Raw genomic sequence first — 18,214 nt, forward strand, 5'->3', positions numbered from 1 at the left:
TCAAAATATGCTGTCAAGTAAAGCATGACAGTTGACATTGGTACATTAAGCAGGGAGTGTGAAGCAGTTTGTGAGATCCAGTTTAGAAAACCGACTGAGATTTGCTGCTTCGCAGAAAGTTTTGGCTGCTATACCATACATTCAGTACAAGGAGTTGTCATTCAGTATGCTGGCAATTAAGATCACAACAAAGAAGGAACAGCGAGCAAGGATGGGCAGATAAGAGATGCTACGTAGATAGTGTCATTGTCACTTGGAGAACGATCGTGTGTGTGTGTACACACATGCTGCCATGCACACACACCAGTTATTGTGGAGGGGAAGATTCAGCTACGCTACTTGAGGACATTACAAACACAGACAGCGACACTATCTTCAGTGCATGGAACGAGCTGGAATTGGATGGAGAGAGTATCCTTGAAGAGAAATGTTTGAGCCTGCTTCATCACTTGCCAGGAAGGTTTTCACAAAGGAAGATGACATCGGGTAATGATGAAATGACCTGACAAGAGAGGGCAGTGGTTGATTTGTCCCAACTGGTTACCTCTGCCACCAAAGGTGATCGGAGGTTATGTTTTCACCCCGTCTGTCTGTGAGCAGGATATCTCAAAAAGTTTTGGATGGATTGGGATGAATCTTGGTGGACAGGTTGGATGATTGATTTGATTTTTGGTGAAGATCCGGTTCCAGATACGGATCCGAGAAGTTTTTAAGTGATTCTTCACCATTGAGAGATTGAGCCAAAAACGATATGTAGCATGATGTATCAAAAAGTTATGGATGCGTTGTAACAAAACGAGGTGGATGAGTTTGGGAGCTGACAAGAACCAGCCGATTAGATTGTGGTGTGTAACAAAGGACGAATGGTCCAGATGCAGATCCTGCCTATCAGTGGGACACGAAATTGTTCAAAACTGTTCAACCTGGTGGAGGTATGTGCTCTACTGAGAGTAGAGGATATATGGGGTTTCTGAGGCAGCCATTCAAATGAATGGGGGGAAAAGGGGAAAATTTTGACTCGAGCCCCAAAAGCCCAAAATAGGAGACTGATTTCCTCCCCCCTCCCATACAAGCAAATGTAAAATTGAGACTGATTTCCTACCCCTCCCATTCAAGCAAATGTAAAATTGAGACTTGCTGATTAAAGCACTTCTTCACTTTCATATTTTCATTCCACTCAAAGAGCAAACCAATGAATATTTGTCCATGTTCTACTTTCGGGAATAACTTAATTTTCCTATTACATTCATTTCCATTGAGTATATTCACAAAGATTACTTTGGAACTTGGTTCTTGGTTTAAGTATCTTTGTTGAGCAGAGATGAAATGATAAACTTCTCTTAATGCTCTTGTTTGACCACCTCCTGAGCCACATATCATTTTGAGATTGTAGTAAATTGTTTTTCCATTGTTCCATTGATAACCATCAAAGTTTTCAGTCCATTCAAGGATATTAATTTTTTTCTTTACATCCTCCAACTTATTTGTAATTAAATTTATCCACTTATTTGTTTTATCTACTTTTACCCTGGTCATTAATTTCTTCTTTCAGACTTATTTGATATTTCTCACATTATTTATGCTTCTCATTTAAATACCAAGGCTGATTACATCTCCACTCTTTGGTTTGGTTATTGCTTGATTCTATCATTTATAAATCAGTAAAAAGACGGCGGTAGCCTGTTAAAATTCCCAACCCAATATCTTAACACTTATACTTATAACCATAAGGGAGACTATTGATTACATTCTCTAAAATATATATTGTTGCGGATTCGCGCCCGCCGGCGTGCGAACGGCCACGTAACTCGAATCGCGGCACGTCGCCCACCGGACGGACAATCCCGTCGTGACCCTCTCGGACTAACGCCGAGAACTAGTCACGGGTGGGCCTTTCGGCCTCACCACGATCGTGCCAACCGGCCCCCCGCGTGGGATAGGGTTGCTCGCCAAATTCGACCTACCTAAGTACCCACACAGAGGGTGGACCGGGCGATCGCACCTCGCCGCAGGTCGACTTCGGACACGGGCCACTTTAAGCGACCCGTTCCGTACTATCGGGATAACCGAGCGGTGTTATCGTCGGCCTCGACGGTTCGATTAATTATCGGGCGTATTTGCCCACGACCAACCCTTTACGTGAAGTAAGATGGAGATTCAATTAAAGAAAAGACGAAGCGAAACGGGAAAACAGTTCAACATAAAGCACATTTATTTCGCGATGAACGGAAAGCACACATATACAATTACACCAAAAGCAAATGTAAAAGAAGAAGAAACACACAATAATACACAAAAAGCAAATGTAAAAGCAAAACACAATGCAGAGCTAACCGACTACCGAGCACACGGCAACACTTATACAGTTTTACTTCACAGACGGCGCCGACAACACATATACTCAAAGCAAAAGAAAAGGACCACCCTCAAGGATAATGGGGGCAGACGGGCCTGGGGCCGAGACCGCGTCGGGCCTACCCGTCTGATGATGAGCCGCAAAATGGCGCTGGCGCCCCGACTCCGCGGGCCTCGCGGACAGTGTCTGGAATGGGGTGGGAACGGGGCCCCCTTCTCGCACTATCTCAGCGCGGGGGGAAACAGGAGGGGGTTGTTGATGCTCGGGGGAAGGAGGATATCTCCCTGTCTCGGGTCCCGCGACGAGCGTCTCCACCACGACCCCGGTCGCGCCGCCGGCCTCTCCCTCCGCATCTCCCCGACTCCGACACGAGCACCCCCTCGACCGCCTTCGCCGCCGCCACCTCTCCACAGCTCCGTCCAACCGCCTTCTCCGACTCCTCTCTTGACTCGTCCCAACTCTTCACTGACTCCGAACTCTTTACTGACTCCGAACTCTTCACTGACTCCGAACTCTTAACTGCCTTGACTGACGAACGCAGCCCCTTATATGCCCCGTGGCCTCGCTCCTTCACCTTCGACCCTTTACCTCCGACCCTTCACCTCTAACTGGCTCCCCATTGGACCGAGGAAAAGTGGGCGTGAATGCTTTTTGATCCATGAATTTGCATATAGCGATATTACTCCAACGCACCTGGAGGCGGGGCCAAATCGCCCCACGCTCGCCGATAGGACGGAACAGAAGTGGGCGTGAGTCGTTTTTGATCCGTTTTCTTTGGAAAGGCTGTGCCTCTGCACCCGCTGCTCGGTGCGCGCCCTGCACGAGTCCAGTATCGGTGCCCACAAGCGGCGTGGGAATGACGGTGATGCGATGGTTGCGAGGGCGAGTTGTGACGGTAAAGGTCGTGGCTGTTGTTGTGAAGCGGCGTTGCGGTTGGTGGTTGTTGTGTGATGGCTGTTGAGACGTGGTTGGTGGTGGTAGTAATGGCGGCTGGTCCAAAATAAAGATAGTAAAAGAAAAACGGCTATCTCGAAGGGTCGCAGCCCGCATGAATGACATTTATTCCCTCTAAACAACGGGTTTGGGCCTAACTACACATATACTTACAGAGATATCTCACCTAAGGGACCTGAATGGTGGTTTGCGAATTTCGTCAACCACAACAATATTTTATCATCAAAAGCTCCTAAAGCTTTCTTATTTATCTCTTCTCTATATAATTGATGTTTATAACTTCTTATTGTATTAATTTTCTGTATTCTTCCTTCTTTCAGGTTAAACAGTTGTAATATTGTTTAAAGTTTATTGTTTCCTTTTTTCTTTATTCCCTTTAGCTTCTTATCACACCTTTCAATGTTATTATTATCAATATACGTAACTGCATAAGACTTTGATCTCAATCCTATAAATTCACTCATGACCTTCCCACCCAATTCATCTTTAAACTTACCAATAACCTTTTTATTCTTTGATGAAAACAACACATCACCTGACTTATAATTACTTGTATCATATATATCAATCATATCCTCATATAAATCACTTGTCTTAATTTCTAATATAAAACTATCTGTATCCATATATAACAATGACACATTATCCTTATACTTTGATTTTAAATTATTATAGTAATAGTCATACATTAATGACTTTCACAAGTCAAGAATTGATGTTCCTATATAAATAGGTTTAGCCATTTCAATACTCTCTTTTTTCAAATGAATAGCACAAAAGTTCTCTGAAAACACCTCCACTCGTTCAAAACTTGGTCTATTAATTAACTTTGAAGCCTGTTTCCAAGATGTAGCAAGTCTTATGTTTTGTCGATTCCTAACTTTTTCCATAGTCTTTCCAAATACAGCATTATTCATTAATATATAAAAGTCCTTCTCAAAATCTGTTTTTGCTTCTGTTCTCCTTTTTGTATTAAAATCAATATACCATGGTGCCCCCAGAATCCGAACGCCCCATTCTTTGAACAAATTGGAATCCGAACAGTTTTTTTTCGAGAAAGTTTTGCCCTAGAAACCGAGCACATTTTCAAAAACCAAACACAACGTAGCGTTCATGTTTGTTTACGTGCATCTCCCCCGCCTGTTCGACCCGCATCTTCGCGCTTTGTTCATTCAGTTCGTCGGTGGAAGTACTCGTGAAAGCATCTCTCGTGTGTCGATCGCTACTTTACCTCGTGTTTTCACCTTGATTTGTGCTGTTTTTTTTCTTTCAATTATCACCCTTGTGCATTCACCATGGCACCCAAGAAGAGAAGAGCAGTGAAGCAAATAGGAATAAGAGGAAGTCCATGAGAATGACAATTGAGTTGAAGAAAGAACTTATTGTTAAGCATGAGAGCGGTACGCGTGTGTCTGATCTCGCTGCCGAAATCGACCGTGTGTATGATTCTGAAAAATAAAGAAGCGATAAAAGCAGCTGATGTGGCAAAAGGCATTACGACTCTGACCTCTAAGAGATCGAAGTTTATGGAGGAGATGGAAAAACTCCTCTTAGTGTGGATAAACGAAAAGTATGGATAAACAGTTGCCTGATGTTATTATGGAAGGTGACTCACCTTCCAAGCAATAAACCCTCTCCCTCCTTCCTCCTCTCCAGCTTCCACATGCACCATTAGCACTCCTCACTAAGGTAAATGCAGTTTATTTTCATGTTAGTACATTTGTTTCTTGTTTTTATTATTATTACTTGATATTTAGGTCATTTACTCATCTTATTTTACCTTAAACATGGGTAATTTCAGTTCTAAGTGTCTTGAAAGTGGGTTTTCTTGGGGTCCAGGAACGGATTAATTCACTTTCTATTATTTCTTCTTGGGAAAATAGTTTTGGAATCCGAACTTTTTGCAATCCGAACAGCCTCCTGGAACGAATTAAATTCGGATTCTGGGGGCAACACTGTACTTCTTTAACCAATGACTTTGTTTAAATTTCAAAATCTGATTAATTTTCCTCACTTTCAACCCAGCAGATAAATATTGTCTCAAGTTCTTTTGATGCAAAACATAACTTTCTTTATCATTTAATATAGTAAGTAGTTTTTCTGCAGATTTACCTTTTATATTAAACTAGGTGAATGCACCCGGCGCTGCCCGGGTTCTTTTTGAATGAATTTAATCTTCTATACATATGTCTGACGCGAGCACAGTATCAGTTCCCTATTGGGCCATGGCAGTCATAGGCTAAGGGGGTTGGTGAGGGGGAAACACACCCCATTTCCCCCCCCACCCCCCCCCTCCGGCCGAGCGGCCTTGCCACATAGCCTATATCCTTCCCAGGGCCCATCCCGACATTTTTTGTTTCAGTGGTTAGCTCCTATCTTTCACCTTTCAGGAGATTAGCACGTACAGACAAACAAAAACTTAAAATCATATGTTAGATATATTGTATATGGCGTTGGTCCCATGTCAATCAGCTGAACTTGAAAAATTAACGTTACGAAATCAGGTGATGACGTCATAATTCGTAAACCGGAAGTCGGAAGTACAATTATTTTACATCGGGACACTCCCGGGTACATGTTCTGTCAGCATGTGAAGTTTGGTGAGGATCAGTCCAGTACTTTTCGCGTGCATAGTTCACAGACAAACAGACACACTTTCAATTTTATATATATATATATAGATAACTGTTGGTAATCATTTAACCATTCTTTTTCTTGGACTTTCTTTATCAGGGGCATAAGGTAGGTCTTTATGTTTGTGATGAAGTTCTTCTGGATATTTTAAATTGACCTCAAAATAATATCCAACTTCAGCTTCATCCAATTCTTTTTGAGAGGAGACAACAATGTCTTGTAAAACTTTTTCATAATGTTTTTCTTTTACCCATTTAAGTTTTCCATAAGGTAAAGATTGAGACATAGCCCACCCATACAAATTGTTAGCCTCATAATACATCAGGTAAGAGTTGTCCTCATTCTTATTAAAATTAGGAAGATATTTATTTGCTTGAGCATATCTCTTGGAACATACTTGAGATATTCCTCCTCTTTTAGCCTTCTCTATCATTAAAAGCATATCTATATCATTGATTAATTCCAAATTGTTTTGTCATTTTTAACATAGCACTCCAAGCCAAACCTGGGGCTGTGTAATAGTGAACGGGGTCTAATCCATAAGAATTATTATCAGGACAGACTGTTCTAAAAGTTTCAAACACATCAGCCAATAACAATACATCAGTTTTAAGATACAAATCATGATATTCTTCAAGATTCTTTATATTAAACTTCTCCCAAACCTTTTTAGCTTGTGTATAATCTCTATCGGAAATATGACTTTTATTCAACTTGCCATAGAAACTTTCCCTTGAAGGAAGTTGTGTTTCTTTAAACTTATCAAATGAATCCATATAGTCATACGGATATATTCCCTTTTGTGATAAGAGATCAATCTCTTCTTGATTTGAGAAATGTGATTTAAGATTCGATAAGTTTTTAATATTTGATGCTAAGTTAGATAATTAATGGACTTTCCATAAACTTGTATGTGTCAATAAATCTGATATGGGTTATGGGGGATGTATGAATTGTGTTTGTGAATGAGATGTATTTTTGATCTGTGTTAGGAATGGCAGAAATATCTCCAGATGTCTTTGAAAGCTCATTGATAAATAGATGTGTGTCAAAGTGAGTGTTGTTGTGAAGAAAGACAGGAATAAAGTTTGGGGGCTTGTAATTAAGATTACAACAGGAATGAGCTGGACCTCTATATTTACCAGTAAGATGACAGTGATCCCTAACCTTGACCTCTCCTTCAATTTTCTCCTCACAAATATGACAGATACTGTTCTTTCTAAATTCCTTTTTCTCTCCCTTTGTTAAAGACATTGGTTTATAGGTTTTAACCATTATTTCTCCTAGTCTTATACAGTCTTTTTCCAATCATCTTACAAACTCCTCTGAGGAATCTTCTCTATAAAGTTCTAACTTGTTGTATTCATCACCAACAGATGATTTGATATAATAACAGAAACCACAAGGAGTATGTTTTTGATATTTATTTGTGTATGATTTATTTGGATTTTGAGAAACAGTATCTATCTTTTCAAGGACAATTTCAAAATCAGCGTATATCACAAATGGATGTTTTATAGATTTGTTAAAATCTTTGAATGATATGTTTGAACCTGCTTTTGGTAAATTGATTACGGTTGATTTATGATCACGACAATATTTTGAATGTTGATTTAATCGTTCTTTTGTGTGAAAGGAGTTGAGACATCTCTTACAAGGATACGTTTTACATTTTCTCTTATATGGTTGTGATTTGGTTAATCTTGATAATTTTTTTGTGAAAGCATAATGTGATTTTCTCCTTTGAAGTAAAGTAGAGAAGGTCAATGTGTGTTTCATCATTTTTATAGTTGTTTGAAATTTTTAATATCTGAACTTTGTTTGTATCCGTTAATCCATATACATTAACAGATAGATTATTCATTTTCTCATTTAGGAATATCTCTCAATGACATTGGAAACTTTAAATCTTTAACATTTAATGTATTCTCGTATTTCTTATAATGTTCAACCCTTTCAGGATTCCATTGTGGAGGATGTAAGTGAGCAAGAACAGACCATAGAAAACATTTATTATCTTTATTTTTAATATTAACAACCGCTTTCTTAAGTTTTATCTCTTTTGGTAAATCAATATAAGAAGAAGCTTGAAGAGGATCTGATTTTAAGATGTGTATATCTAAAAAGATTATTTTTGTAATAGTAAATCTACTACCTTCTACACTGTTATCAACATCTTGTTCTTGTCTCGAGTTCATCGTAAACATCACATCTTAAAAAATCTTGAAATAATGAGATAAAGTGAGGGGTTGTCCTCATATAGGGAGTAGTTTCATCGTCTTGTCTTACCATATTCAATTTTACTCCCATATAAAACTAAAAAGTTTTCATTTCACTTCATGTGTTTTTAATTATCGTTTCAATACTTTGTTTAACCATATCAACGGCTTCCATGATTGAAGATGGTCCAGGGTCTTGAAAGCGAAACATCTTATTTTTATATACCCTTTAAATGCCCCATCAGTGTTTTCAATGGAAAATTTAGTGGCACCTTCCCTTTCTTCATTGTTCTTGTGTTTGCGTGATTGAAGGTGTTTGTTATTAAAAAAAAAAAAAATTAAGGATATCATTATCACATCTATCACAATGTTTTGTTTCTTAGTCAAATGGAGATATTTGTCTGAAAAGATTGAATGTGTGTTTGTTGGTTTGAAGGTGTTTTTTTATAACATTTATATTCATGATTACAAACATCGCAGTACATTGTATTCACCATATTTATATAACAAAACTTTGCTTAAAATAAAATTTTCTTGATGAAAATACCGTTTAATTTATAGGTGAATCTGGGCTTAAAACCATTTTATCCTCCAACTTTTTTCACTTAATAAATACAATGTATCAAGACACAAAAGACAAGTTTCAATCAATCTCTTCATTTGTAAAAGATACTGATAAATATGTCAAGGATGTAAAATTGAATAAAGATTCAATGAAACATCGGGCATGGCCGACTATTGGATTTATTTATTAAATTGGATAAAAACAATTATGGTGAATAATATGGAGTTCTTCAATTTCCTTCAGTAGAAGGGCTTTTAGTATACCTGGAAGAACATCAATTAAAGTAGCTCTAACAAAAGTTTCTCCTCTCCTTCTGGCAATATATTCAAAACTAGAAAAAGCAATGAAACAAGAAAAAGTATTAAAAAAGAAAAACCTTATGGATGAAGTTTTAGAAAGAAAAGATAAGACCATCTGTAATATGTAAGATGAAATTTGTATTTTTTTTTCAACAACCCTAAAGATGTAAATCCTGATGAAATAAAGGATGTTAATATATCAGGTGAAATGACATTTCGTTCAATAGTACTTCAGGATCATTTTAAAATTACCTTTAATATAAAAAATGTAGTAGTTGAATCTGTTAATGAAAAAAGTATACAGATATAGATGGTAATGTTTTTTTCTACTTATTAAATACGAGTCATTATTCAACTGAAGATTTTGAAGATTATGAGAGTGATGACAGTTATGATACCGAGAGTTTGTGTTCAAACGATAGTTATGATACCGAAAATTTGTGTTCTAGCGATAGTTATGAAAGTAGTTTTATACATGATTCTGAAAGTACCGAAGATGAATTTTAGTTTAAGCAAAGTTTTACTTTATAAATATGAATAGTATACTAGATATTGAGCCCCTTGAATTCCCTAATTCTCCATATGACAAATTTGAGAATTGTCCTGCATGTGATAGAGTGGGATTAAACACAGAGTCAAAAGCCTATAAACAATGTATATTCTGTGATTATCTTCTAATTAATGACAAAAAATATAAAATGGAATATAATTCTTTTCGATTTACACCAAAAATGAATTACTTTACAAGATTGGTTAGAGAAATGAATGTAAAATATGAAAGTGATAACACACCTTTCCTTACAATGGAAGAAACTGAACGTATTAGAGAAATGTTCAAAGGATTGTTGTTATATATTATTCACGATTGCCATTTTCAGGGAAATATGAACACAAGATATTGTATAAATAAAATAATGGATTATCTTGAAATTAAACCTGAACTGAGGATAAAATATAAAGTTTCTAAAAAAGCCAATAATAAATTAATTCACCTGTTTTCCAAATATATAAATGAATGATTTTTCACCCATTTGGGAAATGCCCATTTCACCCATTTTCACCCATTTTCACCCATTTTCACCCATTTTTCACCCATTTCACTCACCCAACCATAAAAATCTTCCAAATTCATTAAGATGTCTCATAGTTGGATCAAGCGAGTGGGGAAAAACCTGCTTACTTTTAAAGATGCTCCTTACTTCAACTTTTTGGATTATGATAATTTAATGATTTTCACAAAGTCGAGTTTTCAACCTGAGTATCAACTACTCTCACAAGGTTTTAATGCTGGTCTTCAAAAATAAGATATAATCAGTTTATTTAAACTTAAAACAAACTAAATGATTACAACATTGAAGATATAATACGACTATTTTGTGATACACAGAGATATAAAAATAAATCAAAACCGATAACTTGTATTCTTAGTGATAATACGGATGATATACCTTCTCCCCAAGATTTGGATAAATCAAAAAAGAACCTCGTTATCTTTGATGATTGTGTTAATGAGAGAAACCAAATGGTAATGGACAGCTACTACACAAGAGGGAGACATTCTTCTTGTAATTGTATTTATCTTAGTCAATCATACTTTCAACTCCCTCATCACTCAATAAGAAACAATGCTAATACAATTACATATTGATACAATTACAATTACAGTGAAGAAGTTGATACATATTGTTTGCTTTTGGAAGAAACAGAATTACAGATTAATACAGATAATGGTATTATGATTCATCTCACATAATTTTTTTGATAAATAAATGAGTAGTAAAGTGCCAACTGGGGTATATGTTAATCAAATATCATCTTGTATTCAAAATCAAAAGTCTTGTATGATTAACGTTAATACAATTCAGAGAAAAGGAGCAGTAAGAATTGATGTTTTGCTCACAAGAGAACAGGTGAAAATCGTGAACGATACTGGCTCACTTAAAATTAAAATGTCAAAACCAATGTTTAAGAAATATTCAATAAGAGAGATTAGTGGAGAATTTCTCCAATTTCTAATTCCTTTATTTGCTGGTTTTAGTGCGGCTGGAGCATTGACGGGTGGTATTTCAGCAGCGGTGAAAACTGCCAACGAAAGGACGGCTCAACTCCTGGCTCAAAAATAATTGGAAAGACATAACAAAGAGTTGGAGAAGCAAATTAGTGGAAGTGGTGTAATTGTAGATTTTGCTGATAAACTTGAAAGTCTGCCTGTAAAAGTGAGATTGTTAGTTGGAGATATGCTTTCTTCTATCGCACAAGCAGGTGTAAAATTAACTAAAAGGGGTAATGGATTATATCTTTCTAATAAATCAATGAGCATTGATGAGTGGTTTAAAGAATTTGGAAAGAATACAACATCAAATTTAGAACTTATCAAATATTGTAAGAAATTAAAAATTCATCATGTGGTTATTTGTGTGAGAGATGAATTAACAAACGTGTCTAAACATACAAAGAATATTATTATGAACTTAGAAGATAATAATGGGACGGTTCTCATTGGGTTTGTATTTTAAATAGTTAAGACAAATATTATTTTGATAGTTTTGGTCTTCCACCACCTGTTGAAGTAATAAAATTCTTACAGAATGGTGTTTATCAAACATTTCAAGTCCAAGAATTAAATTACAAGTGTTGTGGTCTATTATGTCTATATGTGTTATTTCAACTCAACAAAAATAAATTTTTAAATGACTTATTTTTAATCTTATATAAATAACATGTTGGTAAAGATGGTTCTATCTTTGATGTATCCCAAGAACTGAATATTGATTTATCAAATTATTACACAAAGGCACAGGCTGAACGAGAGAAATATAGTATAGCAAAAAATATTAAAATGAAAAATGCTTATAAATTAATAAATTATCCAAGCTTGACTGACGCCAATGACTTGGTGAGATTAAGTGATTTATCACAATATATATCCTTCAATAAAACAGCTGTGTATTCCAAAGATACAGAAGTGTTGATTTTATCTCCAGGTCATACAGAATTCACAGTTGCAATTAAAATAAAATTTTATAAAGAAGGGCGTATCGTTTCTATGAGAATAGAACAATGGGGATATGATATGAATGATTTAGGGTATAATTGGTCATTTAAAATTAACCTAGAAAACCTGGAACAATTAAATCAGTCTCGTAAGGAAGAATATTATCCACTTGGTGCCGAGAATGAGTTTTGTGGAAGCACGATTAGCAAACAACAGATAAAAGAATTTAATAAGGGTAAAATCAATAATGGTTTTGCCATAGTTTATAAAATGAAAACACAAAGAACAGGATTATATATAATAAGTAAGGAAATACAAAATGATATAACTATGGGAAGATAGGGAGGTATTTCCTGTCATTACATTAATCTGTCATATATTTCTAATACATAAATGACAGCAAGAAGGCTTCAAGAAAATTATCATTTCTGTATCCAAGTATACCTTCCAGAAAAGGGTATTCGGTATTTTAATAAATATGTTCTACAACATAAGAATGAGGTATTTTCAATAAAAGATTGGCTTTATACTGATGTTAATAAACCAACAACTTTGGATTTAATTAAATTGTTAAATAATGAAAAAATTTTGAAGTTAAGAAAACGCAAGGCTCTTTTAGAAATTCAGAAGAAATTTTATTAGTTTCCTGTTGTAAAAAAAATTATTTTGGATACAGGAATAACAAGAAATCCTGATGAATATATGTATGATATTCTATGGGGTGCAAGTGATTCTAGGATAGTAAGGGATGAGGAAGGAGTTGAAGAAACTGAGACAAAGGAGAAGGAGGAGAGGGAGAAGTGGGAGAGGGGGGAGAGGGAGAAGGAGGAGAGGGAGAGGGAGAAGAAGGAGGAGAGGGAGAGGGAGAAGAAGGAGGAGAGGGAGAGGGAGAAGAAGGAGGAGAGGGAGAGAGGGAGAAGGAGGAGAGGGAGAGGGAGAAGAAGGAGGAGAGGGAGAGGGAGAAGAAGGAGGAGAGGGAGAGGGAGGAGAGAGAAGGAGGCGGGGGAGAAGAGAGAGAAGGAGGCGGGGGAGAAGAGAGAGAAGGAGGCGGGGGAGAAGAGAGAGAAGGAGGCGGGGAGAAGAGAGAGAAGGAGGCGGGGGAGAAGAGAGAGAAGGAGGCGGGGGAGAAGAGAGAGAAGGAGGCGGGGGAGAAGAGAGAGAAGGAGGCGGGGGAGAAGAGAGAGAAGGAGGCGGGGGAGAAGAGAGAGAAGGAGGCGGGGGAGAAGAGAGAGAAGGAGGCGGGGGAGAAGAGAGAGAAGGAGGCGGGGGAGAAGAGAGAGAAGGAGGCGGGGGAGAAGAGAGAGAAGGAGGCGGGGGAGAAGAGAGAGAAGGAGGCGAGGGAGAAGAGAGAGAAGGAGGCGAGGGAGAAGAGAGAGAAGGAGGCGAGGGAGAAGAGAGAGAAGGAGGCGAGGGAGAAGAGAGAGAGAGAATAAAAATATGGAAACCAGTGAGATTTTAAAAAGATCGAAGGTATTACAGAAAATAAATCAATCTCAATGCAGCGAGGAGGAAAACAAAGAATTGGCAAGTCTATTGGAAATATTTGCGTCAAGACTATTAACATCGGTTTCAGGGAGAAGATATAAACGAGAAAGTAGAGATAAAGAAGAGAAGGAAGGAAAATATTATATTATTGATGATGTTGGTGTGATTGATTTTAATTAAAGTTTTACATTTTTTTTCTTAAATATATGGAGGAGAGAGTGAAAACATTTCTGAGGATTCTTTATGTTTTAAAAATTAAGATTCAAATGTGCATGCTGGAAACGAAAAAGGTGTTTGCACTCTAGGAATTTTTCTCATAAATAAATGAGTTATTGTCTCAAATGTAAAAAGAAAACTTATACTAAAAAATCTCATATTTTAAAAGTAAAAATAACAGGGTTATACAAAAAGGCATATGTTCGGTGTGTGGCTCTAAAAAGAGTAAATTTATCTCCAAACACAAACGTGGGGGAGATATACAAAAGTTTTAATCAGGAAGTAAATTTACAACTACTGGAATACTAGGGGAATTAAATCATATACCAGGGTATTCTTTCTGTGGTCCAGCAGCAAACTTGAATAAAAGATTAGATGAGCCTGACAATCCTAAACTGTGGAGCAAACCTATCAATAGGGTTGATGAAGTGTGCATGAGGCATGATATTGGATTATGGAAATATCACAACGTTGGAAGAAAAACATGAAGCCGATAGAGAAATGTTGTATAATTTGACTCTGATACAAAATCCAACCTTGAGAGAAAAAATTGATAGGTTCATCGTGAAGAAGATGATCAGTGCTAAATTGAAACTTGGGCTTGGAAATTCAAAAAACTTATAGGCTCTAATGATGTCATTAAGATTGAAGAGCAATTAACTGATGAATTACATCAACCAATCATCACAAAGTTTCAGAGAAGGAAGGTTTATTCCAAGGAAGTTGATTATATCTGGTCCGCTGATTTAATTGAACTCAGTTATGATAAGGAGTACAAGTACGCTTTAACTGTTATTGATTTGAGGAGTAGATATGGGTGGGTTGTCCCTTTGAAAAACAAAGCCACGAATACACTCATGTTAGCCTTCCAACACATATTTAATAAAAGTAAGTGAAAACCTAAAAAATTGTGGACTGATGAGGGTACAGAGTTCTACAACAAAACATTTATTAATTTTCTAAAAAATAACAACATTATATGTTACAGCACTTTTAATGAAGGAAAAGCAGTTGTTATTGAGCGATTCAATCGCACTTTAAAAAGAGAGACTATATAAAAAATTCACTCAACTCGGTTCTCAACAATGGTTATCTTTAATTCAGGATATTGTAGATAAGTATAATGATACGATTCACACCTCAACGAATACTAAACCATCAGACACATTTACAAAATTAGAATATGAAAAAGAGATTAATGTTAGAAATCCTAAGTTCAAAGTTGGTGATATAGTAAGAATATACAGGTGGAAATCTCATTTTGAAAAAGGTTATACAAAGCAATATATGAATATAATATATATTCAAAGCAAGCAAGCGATGGACAAATGAACGTTTTAAAATCATTGATGTAATAGATACAGTTGCTTGGACTTATAAGGTATATGATTTGGAAGGGGAAGAGATTTTAGGTTCATTTTATTCATAGGAATTACAAAAGACAAAGATAAATTGAAATTTTTTTTGTTTGACTCTGCCCCTTTTTAAACTCCACCCCTTTTTGACTATCCCCACACAAGCCCCACCCACAAAAGCCACATCCACATTCCCCACCCCACACAAGCCCCACCCACAAAAGCCACATCCACACAAGCCCCACTCACACAAGCTCCACCCACACAAACACCACCCACATCCACATCCATCATATCCACATAATTAGTGATTAGTTAATTAGTTCCCCACACACATGTTTATTTAATTGAAAAATATTTGCTCCACCCACACAAACCACATCCACACAAGCTCCACCCACCCACACAAGCCCCACCCATCCACACAAGCCCCACCCCCCTCATCCCCCTGTGCACCCCCACCTTTGACCCACCACCCCACTCATCCCACCCCCACCCTTCCCCACACACACACGGGGAGGGGAGGGGGTGGGATGAGGGGGGTAGTGGGTCATTGGGGGAGTGCACCTACCACACCCCCCCTTCTCCTCCTTTGCACTTCCTTTATTCTTTTTTATAAATAAGAATTAAATAATTGAAAGCAGAGCAAATATAATTAATCAAGATTGAAAATATTAAACATTTTTCTTTGGGTAAATATTCAGTTGCGAGAATGGACGATCTTTCCCAGCAGTCTGCTTCAGATGTCTTGTGATTTTGAAACTCGATCAACATATTCTGTTCAAAACAAAGAGTGAAGAACAATTAGGGTATATAAAGATGATTATATTATGATATTAATAAAATAATAAATATAACATTTACCTCCAGAAGATCGAGTATTGTGTCCATTTCATCCAGATGAGCATTTAAAATGGAACAAGTTGAAAATGAGTCATCTTCCCATTTAATTCAAGGTTGTGAAATTCATTCATTTCACCACCCATGTATGATTCAGGTTTAATGCTGAAAATAAAAAGCAAGTAGTCAAAAATTACCACCAAGTTGTGGTATTGCTTTGAAATTAATTACCACTATGCCAAATAAAAGGTTGTGTATCAGGAGAACAGAAAGAGACAGACAGAGAGGCACGCACGCACACATACACAGAGACAGAGTGATAATTCTTCACCTTGGACTCGGGTCATTCAAGATCAAAGGACGTGAGAGAATTTCTTGCCATCTAAGAAAAATACCATTCAAATCTTTCCGAAACAAATAAATGTCCGGTTTTCGGTTTTGGAGCGGCGAGAGGTCTCCTTCGGGGCTCCCTGCTGACGTTCTCAAAGTTAAGTTTCCGGTTGTTATTTGTCCCGTTTTAACTGTTTAATTTTCTCACCGACATGTTACTGTGTGTTCCGAGTTCGGTTTTGTTTCAAAAATCGTGCTATTTTGTGAGTATTTTTGTCGACGTTCTTACCTGGTGTTTGAGGCCTAGGCCAAGGCTTGAGGCCTACCGGTTCCACTCGGTGTTCGATCGTTTTTTTTTTGTTGTTGTTTTTTCTCCCCATTACCTTCAATTTCTATCCTCCCCATTACCTTCAATTTTTATCCTCCCCACTTTCCAAACATTCCCCATTCTCCCAACTAATCTCTTTCTTATCTCAAAAAAAAAAAATTAAAAAAATATATATACTCAACAACAACAACAATACGCTCACCTTCTCCCGACTCTGCTTCTTCTTCTTCTTCCTATTAACTTCCTCCTCGTCTTCTTCCTCGATTTTTTTTTTTTCTACACTTCCATGACCTAATCTGTTGAACTCTCTCATACATTAATATGAACAACAAAAACGATCTTGTAATGCTTCATCTTCCTCTCTCACACATGTGGTACTCTTTACTGTTTCACAATGCACCACTCTGCGATTTTAACAGACTGCTCTCATTTCGACCTCTCCTTCATTCCTTGCCTAAAAAATCCAACTATGACAGCGGTTCTTCTCTCCATTCTCTGAATTCGCCTTCATTGCATCCATCAAGAATTGTGTTAAATCGCATCTCTGACCTAAAACTTTTAAAAATCACAGTTTGCCATGGATGCTCGCTTTCCATCAACCATTCTTTTTTTCCAACTTCAGTGCCAACTCACCCCCCTCACCCCTCACTCTCACTCTCAAAGCAACCATCCCACTCTTCTCCCTCCAAGCCTCCCTCTCACCTCTCTCGAAAATTCCCCCTCACCTTTCTCCCACCTTTCATCCCCGTCACTCTTCCTTCTCTAAGTTGCCCCGCTCTCATCCAGCAACCTGCCTCCGTCCACTGCCCTCTCACCTCCATCTCTTCACTCCACCTCCTCAAATCCTCAACTGCCTTCTTCCTTGTCTCTTGTCCCCCCTCTCCCCCAGCACCACAGAGCCTTTTCTCCTCCTCATTCGGCCCCCTCCCCTTGCTATTCTGCAATACCCCACACTCTTTCAGCAACCCTCCTTACCTCCCCTCCCCCTCTACCTCCTGCACCCAAAGCCTCCTCCCCTACCTCTTCATTAAAAGTGTGGACCTCAAATATCCGGGGCCTTCGCTCAAACCTTTCAGCTCTTTCCATACAGGTTGCCACTGACAAACCAGACATTATCTGCCTAACAGAAACTTTCCTCTCCCAAGACGTGTCTGACTCCCAAGTATCTCTCCCTGGTTACTCCCTCTTACGGTATGACAGACCTGAGCCTCGTCCTGGTGGAGGTGTTGCTCTCTTCATCAAAGACTCTATTCCTCACTCTCCATGCACTGCTCTCACTCCCCCACACCCCCAGGAATACCTCTGGCTTCGGCTTCCCCTCCACTCCCACTTCATGTTCATATGTGGACTGTACCATCCACCGAACAGTGATGACTCCATCTACACCTCACTATCCGAAAACATGGACCATCTTCTATCTTCTCATCCAAACTCTCTCTTCCTCTTATGTGGTGACTTCAATTGTCATCACGCCAGTTGGCTAGGTGTGGGTACCTCTCTCACCTGCCATGGCACCTCAGCAAAAGCTTTCTGCGACTCATTGGGACTGACTCAATCGGTCAACTTCCTGACCCGGATCTCAACCAATGGTACTCCATCTCTTCTGGATCTGATTTTGACAAATTTCCCTGACAATAT

General features: G+C 37.8%; 1 protein-coding gene and 1 long non-coding RNA gene across 8 annotated transcripts in view; one reads left to right on the forward strand and one right to left on the reverse strand.

Annotated features, from left to right (window-relative positions):
* LOC147018229 (E3 ubiquitin-protein ligase RNF25-like) overlaps window positions 1–18,214 on the forward strand; it is a 237,842-nt gene that overhangs the window by 68,987 nt on the left and 150,641 nt on the right. The window lies entirely within an intron of this gene.
* The window catches only part of LOC147018230 (uncharacterized), a 17,676-nt gene continuing 13,773 nt past the window's right edge, over window positions 14,312–18,214 (reverse strand). The window contains exons 2-3 of the long non-coding RNA XR_015062319.1: window positions 15,943–16,083; window positions 14,312–15,855 (exon numbers count right to left, since the gene is read on the reverse strand). This is a non-coding gene — a long non-coding RNA (uncharacterized LOC147018230). The remainder of the gene's footprint in view (window positions 15,856–15,942; window positions 16,084–18,214) is intronic.

The sequence above is a fragment of the Eptatretus burgeri genome, chromosome 10 (genome assembly GCF_056783735.1).
Source record: "Eptatretus burgeri isolate ZD-2024b chromosome 10, Ebu_testis_v1, whole genome shotgun sequence".
Lineage (NCBI taxonomy): Eukaryota > Metazoa > Chordata > Myxini > Myxiniformes > Myxinidae > Eptatretus > Eptatretus burgeri.